General features: G+C 40.5%; 1 pseudogene; it reads left to right on the forward strand.

Annotated features, from left to right (window-relative positions):
* The first annotated feature begins 233 nt into the window (after window positions 1-233).
* LOC140509291 (glycine cleavage system H protein, mitochondrial-like) lies at window positions 234-1,177 on the forward strand (annotated as a pseudogene).
* The last annotated feature ends 8,907 nt before the right edge of the window (window positions 1,178-10,084 follow it).

Here is a 10,084-nt window from a genome sequence, read left to right on the forward strand (position 1 = left end):
ACTCAATCTTAATGGGGATCTGACATCTTGCATACTTAGCAGAAATCTAACTGCTCTGCTAAGGTCTTTCTGACCCACTGGCAACACTTTGCCAAATGAAGAAGCAAAAGAAAGCCATGAACATTTTAATTATTAAATTATATATATATATATATATATATATATATATATATATATATATATATATATATATATATATATATATATTTAAATACTTTCCCTAGTGAGGTAAACTTGTCTGTTCAGTATGTTATGGTCTGTGAGTCTCTCATTACATTTCCATCTAGCAAACATGAACCTAGGGGTCAGCCCCAAGTCAGACTAGGACCACACTAGCCTTCATAAAGATGGTGCTTAAGGAGAGGTTTCAAGGAAGAAAAAATATTTTATGACATACAGATGGGGGAAAAAAGCATCCCCAGCATGGGGATAAACTAGGCAGACTAGGAGTCAGAATACAGAATGTTGTAACTGCAAATCAGCTCATTCAGCATGAACAAAGAGTGGATGAAGAACAGGATAAAAAATAGAGATAGGAGAAGATGGCGCTGCGAGCGGCCAGGAGCGCACGAGTCGCGGCCTTGTCCCGGTGGGCGGTGGTCGGGGCTGAGATCACCGGATCCCTGGCCTAGCTCGCAGCCTGTGGGTCCGCCCAGGCCCAAGCTCCCCTGCCTTCCTCGCGGCTGCCGCCTCCCGAAAATTTGCAGACAAGCGTGAATGGATAACAACTGAAAACGGCATTGGCACTGTGGGAATCAGCAATTTTGCACAGGAAGCATTGGGAGATATAGTTTATTGTAGTCTTCCAGAAGTTGGAACAAAGTTGAACAAACAAGATGAGTTCGCAGCTTTGGAAAGTGTGAAAGCTGCCAGTGAACTCTATTCTCCTCTATCAGGAGAAGTAACTGAAATTAATGTAGCTCTTGCAGAAGACACAGGACTTGTCAACAGATCTTGTTATGAAGATGGTTGGCTGATCAAGATCACTCTGAGCAACCCTTCAGAACTTGATGAACTGATGAGTGAGGATGCATATGAGAGATACATAAAATCTATTGAGGATTGAACACTGGACCCCCAAATAAATTAGCACAAGAATACAGCCAGGTATAGTTTTGTCCTAAATTAGGGGTATATGGAAGGTTAGCAACTTTAACACTTCTGAAGCAACACTATGGCATGGAAAAAAATCTTAACTACTCAGAAATGACTGGATAAAAATGCTTTTTACTATTTGCACCTTTTGCACAACTTCTTCCTTGTAATTTCAAATTAGTGTGTCAGGTTCTGAATTCATTGCATCATGTGTGGCAAAAATGAATTCTAAGACCATGTACTTCAGAGCTAGAATTTTATCTGTAAAAAGCCTTAAATCAGTAATGGTATAATGGCCAACTCCATCCATCACCAGTTGTGTTTAGAATACATTTGGTTTTCTGTCCATGGGAATAATTTACTGAGATTGGTTAGCTGGCTGGTGTCAGATGCTGTATGATACCAACTTAATTTTATTTTTTTTCTTTTCTTTCTTTAACTTTTAACATTCATTTTCACAAAATTTTGGGTTCCAAATTTTCTCCCCTTTTGTCCCCTCCCCCCACCCCAAAACACTGAGCATTCTAATTGCCCCTGTCTGCCAATCTGCCTTCTCTTCTATCATCCCTCTCTGCCCTTGTCTCCATCCTATAGCCCTTTACCTGTATTTCTTATTTCCTAGTGGCAAGAACAGTACTCGACAGTTGTTCCTAAAACTTTGAGTTCCAACTTCTCTTCCTCCCTCCCTCCCCACCCCTTCCCTTTGGAAGGCAAGCAATTCAATATAGGCCAAATCTGTGTAGTTTTGCAAATGACTTCCATAATAGTAGTGTTGTGTAAGAACTAATTATATTTCCCTCCATCCTATCCTGTCCCCCATTACTTCTGTTCTCTCTTTGGATCCTCTCCCTCCACAAGAGTGTTGACTTCAAATTGCTCCCTCCTCCCCATGCCCTCCCTTCCATCATCCCCCCCACCCTGCTTATTCCCTTATCCCCCAGTTTCTCGTATTGTAAGATAGGTTTTCATACCAAAATGAGTGTGCATTTTATTCCTTCCTTTAGTGGAATGTGATGAGAGTAAACTTCATGTTTTTCTCTCACCTCCCCTCTTTATCCCTCCACTAATAAGTCTTTTGCTTGCCTCTTTTATGAGAGATAATTTGCCCCATTCCATTTCTCCCTTTTTCCTCCCAATATATTTCTCTCTCACTGCTTGATTTCATTTTTTTAAGATATGATCCCATCCTCTTCAATTCACTCTGTGCATTCTGTCTCTATGTGTGTGTGTGTGCGTGTGCATGTGTGTGTGTGTAATCCCACCCAGTACCCAGATACTGAATAGTTTCAAGAGTTACAAATATTGTCTTTCCATGGAGGAATGTAAACAGTTCAACTTTAGTAAAGTCCCTTATGACTTGTCTTTGCTGTTTACCTTTTCATGCTTCTCTTCATTCTTGCGTTTGAAAGTCAAATTTTCTTTTCAGCTCTGGTCTTTTTATCAAGAATGCTTGAAAGTCCTCTATTTCATTGAAAGACCAATTTTTCCCCTGAAGTATTATACTCAGTTTTGCTGGGTAGGTGATTCTTGGCTTTAGTCCTAGTTCCTTTGACTTCTGGAATATCCTATTCCACGCCCTTTGATCCCTTAATGTAGAAGCTGCTAGATCTTGTGTTATCCTGAATGTATTTCCACAATACTTGAATTGTTTCTTCCTAGCTGCTTGCAATATTTTCTCTTTGACCTGGGAACTCTGGAATTTGGCCACAATGTTCCTAGGAGTTTTTCTTTTTGGATCTCTTTCAGGTGGTGATCTGTGGATTCCTTGAATACTTATTTTGCCCTCTGGTTCTAGAATCTCAGGGCAGTTTTCCTTGATAATTTCATGAAAGATGATGTCTAGGCTCTTTTTTTGATCATGGCTTTCAGGTAGGCCCATAATATTTAAATTGTGTCTCCTGGATCTGTTTTCCAGGTCAGTTGTTTTTCCAATGAGATATTTCCCATTATCTTCCATTTTTTCATTCTTTTGGTTTTGTTTTGTGATTTCTTGGTTTCTCATACAGTCATTAGCCTCTATCTATTCCATTCTAATTTTGAAAGAACTATTTTCTTCAGTGAGCTTTTGAACCTCCTTTTCCATTTGGCTAATTCTGCTTTTGAAAGCATTCTTCTCCTCATTGGCTTTTTGAACCTCTTTTGCCAATTGAGTTAGCCTATTTTTCAAGGTGTTATTTTCTTCAGCATTTTTTTGGGTCTCCTTTAGCAGGGTGTTTACTTGTTTTTCATGCTTTGCTTGCATGTCACTCATTTCTCTTCCCAGTTTTTCCTCCACCTCTCTAACTTGATTTTCAAAATTCTTTTTGAGCTCTTCCATGGCCTGAGCCCATTGAGTGGGCTGGGATACAGAAGCCTTGACTTCTGTATCTTTCCCTGATGGTAAGCATTGTGCTTCCTCATCAGAAAGGAAGGGAGGAAATACCTGTTCACCAAGAAAGTAACCTTCTATGGTCTTATTTTTTCCCGCCCTTTTCTGGGCATTTTCCCAGCCAGTGACTTGACTTCTGAGTGTCCTCTCCACCCCCACCTCGCCTCCAGATCCACCTAGCCAGCACTTGGGGTCTGAGATTCAAAGGCTGCTTCCCAGCCTCAGGGCTTTGGGCGGGGGCGGTACTGCTATTCAGTGTGAGATTAAGTTCAGGTGCTCAGGTGGGGACAGGGCTGCCTCACGGGCTCAGTTCCCTCAGGGGATTTATGCAGAGACCTTCAACAATGGATCCAGGCTCTTGCCTGCTTGGGGAGCCCTGGTCTGCTGCTGCCTCAGCTGCTGCCTCCCGAGGGGGCCTGAGTTATGGGGGCACCCCACACCCCTCTCAACCCGCCAAAGAGACCCTCTCACCCACCCTTGTCAGCTGTGGGTGGGGGACCCACGCAACCTCTGGAGATTCCATCCCTGAAGCCTGCTCAGATCCGCTCCTTTCCTGTGCCGCGGAAGCAGGGTTGGGCTCTGCTCCAGGTCCGGGGCACGAGGGACCTTTTGCGAGAGGTTTTCAGGCTCTCTGGAGCAGAAATCTCCTCTGCTCCATTGTTCTGTGGCTTCTGCTGCTCCAGAATTCGCCGGTGGTTCTTTTTTTACAGATATTTTATGGACAGTGGGTTCGGAGGTAGCATATGTGCGTCTTTCTACTCCACCATCTTGGCTCCGCCCCCCAAATGCTACCAACTTAATTTTAACAAACTGCTTGGCTGAAGCTATTCTTACAGATGAGGCTTCAACCTTGCAGCAGAATAGGTAATGAAATTTAATAAACTTTAAAAAAATAAAGAGATAGGTTGAAGCCAAACTGAAAAGGCCAAAACAGAAATGTCTGTCTTTCATCCTAGAGGAGGTGTCAGAGGAGTGAACCAACCTTTAGGAATATCAGTTTGGTAGCTGGTTGGAGAATGGATTAGAGCAGGTAAAAACTAGATTCCAGAAGACCAATTAGGAGGCTGTTACAGTACTCAGGTCAGTCAATAAACATTAAGTGTCTACTATGTGTCAGGCATGGTGCTAAGTGCTGGGGATACAAAGAAAGATAGAAGACAGACCCTGGTCTTGAGGAGTTCATAGTCTAATGAAGAAGACAATGTGCAAATAACTACATACAAAGAAACCATACTCATCTAATAAATTAATACCCATGCTGAGGTAGCAGAGGTTGCTAATGAGTTAATGCATTACTTATTCCTTCCTGGTAAAAAAATATATATATTTAAATATGGGCTTTCCAGGACCCAAAAGAATCATTCTGCTGATAGGAATTACAGGGACCCCAGCAATCTCTTCACGGAACTGGGCAAAGGGACTTTGGATAGCTCTAAATAACATTATATTCTAGAGTTGTGTACAATGTGTGTTCTTCCTAAAGGTACTATAAGGTCAGCCTTACATCAACAAATTGTAGGGTTTCTAAGGAAGCAGTCCTCATGAGCATCGTATAAGCTCTAATATTCAGTCACAACAAAATAGTCACATATTAATGAAAACATATTACCTGAAGACTAAATGACTATGTACTGGTTGTATGTTACTATCCCTGTCATTAGATAATCACATCTTAAAAGAGTAATTTTTCTCAAGGAGCCATCTGTCACAAGTCTTTAAGAGACTTTATCAATATGAATATTTTCCCCACTCTTGTATATCACAAACCTTCTGCACAAAGATGTGTTGGTAAATGTTCAACAACCAGCTCTCTGGAGTAAGGCACGTGCTATATTTTTAAGTATAATCTACATAATTATCATTTTCTTCATCACTTTCTTAATCTAGACAATCAACAAAACAATAACACCAAGCTCTGAATGTAGTCTATGATTTCCAAGGTGTAATTCTCACACTGAAAATTTAACAATTGGATCTCATGATCAGTGGTTTCAACTGGTTCCAGCACACCACTGCATCCATGCCTTCTTGTCCTATGCTCTATATCTTTCCATCAATCATCCATATGAGATCTACTCAATACAATGGAGAATTTCCTCTAGCTCTTTTAAGATTCCAAGGAGGGAAGGGAAGAGAAAGAAAAGCAATGAGCAGTTATGTAACCTATTATGTGTCAGGCATTGTGCAAAGCACTTTTACAAATACTATCTCATTTGATCTTCACAATATTCCTGGGATGAGGTGCTATTATGATCCCAATTTGACAGTTGAAGAAACTGAGACAAACAGAGGTTAGTGACTTGCTCAGTCAAACAGCTAATATGTATTCAAGGCTTAATTTTAACTCATCTTCTTGACTCCAGGCCAGTCACTCTATCACTGCATCATCAGCTGTCTCTTGCTTACCAGTGATACTCATTAGCTATCCATTCATTTGTTGTCTCTCAGTCATATGATCAGCTTAACAACACATGTTTTCTTTGATGACAAGTCATAGCATTTCTTGCACACAAGTCATAATTGACAATATGCTCCATCTTTCCACTGATCATTGGATCACCTACAGTTTTGGGCTATATAAACAAGGCCCCTTAATTTTTTTTAGCCTCTCATCTCTTCCATAAAGTAAATAATAAATATCAAATAGTTAATTAGTAAATATGTGTTAAGTGCATAATCTGTGCTTGGTACTGTGCAAAGAGTGCTAGATTCCATAAGTGCAAGGGTAAGTAAGATGTAGGAAGTTGGGAGGGATATAGGATTTCATTGTATTTTCTGGATGAAGTCACTCCCTTTACTTACAAAGGTTTGCATCTTCTCTATAATTTACAGGTTAAAGACAATGAAGGCCCATCCTCCAGGAGATAACTGTAGCTATTTCAACTTAAGAGGTGGAAGTGACTTTAGGACATAAAGGAGAAAAGAGAAGTCCAAGAAAATCAAATGCTAACCTGACAACAGAGCTCAGGTTTTGTAAATTTTACTCTTCTCAGAATTGAAACACATTGAAGCCAGACTATCTATTATCTGAGAGTAATTGCATAAATAGATGAATGAGAAAGCATTTATTAGTTGTGAATGTGTGCAAAGCACTATGCCAAAAGAATTTAAAATTAAAGAGGTGCCTATCAATTGGGGAATAACTGAACAAGTTCTGGCACCAGATTGTGATGGGATACTACTGTACTATAAGAAATAATGAGCAGGATACTCTCAGAAAACCCCCCCAAAGACTCATGAACAGATGCAAAGTGAAATGAGTAGAACCAGGAGATCATTGTACACAGTAACAGCAAAATTGTTTGATGATCAACTGTGAATGACTTAGCTACTGTCAAGCAATACAATGATCCAAGAAAACTCCCCAGAGAAGAACTGATGGAGTCTGAATACAGATTAAAGCATACTTTTTTTAACTGCATCTTTCTTGGGGTGGGGAGAGGTGACCTATGTTTTCTTTTATGACATGACTAATATGGAAATAGATTTTGCATGACTACATATGTATAACCTATATTAAATTGCTTGCCTTCTCAATGAGAGGGGTGGGAGTGGGAGGAAGAGAGAGAATTTGGAACTCAAATTTTTTTTTTAAATGTTAAAAATTGTTTTTATATGTAATTGGGAAAAAATAAAATACTATTTTTTTTAAAGCACTATGCTAAGTTTCAGGGAAACCAATAATAAAACAGAAATGATCCCTGTTCTCAAGGAGCTCACATTCTACTGGAAGAGGCAACACATATAGAAGAATGAGAAGGTTCCCATGGTCATTAGGGTACTACAGCAAAACAGAAGGTCTTCTCTAGGGGACATTTCCAATGATAAAATGTTTTGGGATTATTTTTTCCCCCTGATTTCAACAGGATCAAGGACTTCAGTCAGACAGTCAATAATCAATTATTAAGTGCCTACTATGTGCCAGGCATGTACTAAAAACTAAGGATACTAATATGAAAAAGGACAATTCCTGCCCTCAAGAAGCTTACAATTTAATTAAGGAATACTATGCAAAAAAAAAATCTGAAAAGTGAAGGGGGACAGAAAGAAGATACCCTGAGCTAGGCACAGGGGAAGCTGGTGGGAAATAAAAAGATGGATGGCCTGGGAACCACCTTTGAATAAATGTTTTGGAAGGAGTTCTTTGCTCTGCTCTCCAGCCCTCCAATCAAAGAGGCAGAGGGTAGTGAGGGTATTGATGAGGTGTAAGTGTCAAAGATGATGCAGTATCATACAGTGATGAGTTTTCTGATGATGAGGTTCCCTGTGGAGAATCAGGTTCCATAGTGGAGATCAGTCCAAATAAGTGAAAATTGGTGAGAAATGAAGAGATGGCAAACCTGGAGCCCTGTTTGTATGAAGAGCGTCAAGAACATCCTTTTTTAGGTCATCAGAAGTTGTAGTGCTGAGGAGTTAGGAGTTGCAGCATCTGTTAAAGGATTTGCCATATTGTATATCAATTCTTGGAATGATGGTCATGGGAGCTGAACTAAAAATAAGACCAGCAGTCTGGGAGGCACTGCCATTCCTAGTGGTTTTAAGCTTATTTGCTCATCAGTGGTAAAACTGGTTAGTAGTTGGCATGGATGGTGGTAATAAAAGTGGATTCCTTCCCCTCAGAAATTGTTCCTCTCAGTAATGTCTGCAGGGACCAGGCTGGAAACAGGGTTGGTCATCTGGGGTACATTGTTCTTGCTAGGATCCTTGAGTTCAGAGTCCTGAACCAGATGAATTCATCTGGCATTTGTCATCTCCTGCCTCTCCTTCAGAGTTACTTGCTGATACAGAGAAATACATAAAGAGAAAGAAAAAGAGAGACAGACAGACAGACAGATAGACAGAACTGATTTCAAATCTGGCCTCAGATATTTACTAGCTATGAGACCCTGGGCAAGACACTTTGTTTGCCTCCATTTCCTCATTTTTGAAATGGGGATTAATAGTAGCACCTACCTTCCAAGGTTGTTGTGAGGATCAAATGAGTTAATAATTGCAAAGTGCATAGCACAGTGTCTTGCACATAGGAAGCACTTTATAAATGCTAGCTATGATTATTATGGTTGTTATTATATGAAGAGGCTTCCTCAGGTGCCTTCCAGCATTCTTGTTCAGTTATTCAGTCATATCTAACTCCTCACGAGTCCACTGGGGATTTTCTTGGCAAAGCTGCTGGACTGTTTTGCCACTTCCTTCTCTAGTTCATTTTACAGATGAGAAAACTGAGGCAAAGTTAAGTGACTTGCCCAGGGTCACATTGCTAGTAAGTGTCTAAGGCCAAATTTGAACTCAGATCTCCCTGACTCCAGATCTGGCACTCTATCCACTCCATCACCCAAATGCCCTCAAATATTCTTATGTAGATCAAGAACTGCATGTAAGGCACTTCAGAAGTCATCTAGGCTTTCCATCTTGTGAGGTAGATGAGGAAAATGAGACCTCAAGAGGCCAAGTGATTTGCCCAACATCCTATAGATAGTAAGCTTCTAAGTTGGAATTGGAATCCAACTCTTATGACTCTAGAACTACTGTATGTACAAACTGTTTTCAGTGAGGCTACCCTCCATTTTCCCTAGCCTCCCAAAGCCATAGATGATCTAAAACCCCCTAGAAAGCTGAAGTACCCCCCAGATGGCCATTTCACATTGTCTGCTTTATCTGCTAAGTCGTCTGCTCTCATTAGGTCACAATGGTACAGGGGAAAGGCACTAACTTTTTCTGTGAGTGACTGATCTTTCCCATGTAACTCAGAGGCTGCCAATAACATCTTCTATTAATATTAACAAAGTGCTGCATAGAGGGAAACTCAGTGAGAGTGTTCAGCCACTCTAATCTATCAAGACGTAAAATAAACATTGTGATACCTCTCTACGAGTTTGCAAGCTCCTAGTGCCTCCATTCTAGTGTTAGCAGCTGTTCTGTTTCTTAACAATTTGACCTAAAGTGTCATGTTCACCATTCAAAGATTTCCCATTGTCATCCAGGAAATATGAATGCAGAAATTCAGAGATTGATGGGAATCTTAGGGCATGGTTCTTTCTAGTCAACAGCAACTTAATTCTCAAATCCTTAGAAGCAAGATAACATTACAAAGTAGTCCAAGCACAATGAGTTCCCCGCTATGTCTCTTTCTTGTAACCCTCTTCTTTCTTTTGGTAACTACCCTCCTCCTCCCCTAATCTGGTTTCCTAGGGCTCTTCATGAAGTAGCTAGATGGCACAATGGATAGAGTCCCAGGCCTGGTATCAAGGAGACTCCTCTTGCTCAGTTTAAATCTGACCACAGACATTAGCTGTGTAACCTAGGGTAAGTCACTTAACCCTATCAGATTCAGCTTCCTCATCTGCATAATTAGTAGAAAAAGAAATGGTGAACCATTCCAGTAACTTTGCCAGGCAAAGCCCAAATGGGGTCATGGAGAGTCAGATATGACTGAAACAATTGAACAACAGGGCCCTTCACAATAGCTTCTCATCCTCAGAGCTGTTGCTCCCATCCCCCCCTCAGGCAAATGCTCCAAGATCTTGACCTTTACCCTTTCACTTCTCTTTCATTAACACTTCACCATACTTTTTATATTCTACTAAGTATTCTTCTGAACCTGCTTCTCAAAGGGGTAGCTGA

This window comes from Notamacropus eugenii, chromosome 5, assembly GCF_028372415.1.
Source record: "Notamacropus eugenii isolate mMacEug1 chromosome 5, mMacEug1.pri_v2, whole genome shotgun sequence".
Lineage (NCBI taxonomy): Eukaryota > Metazoa > Chordata > Mammalia > Diprotodontia > Macropodidae > Notamacropus > Notamacropus eugenii.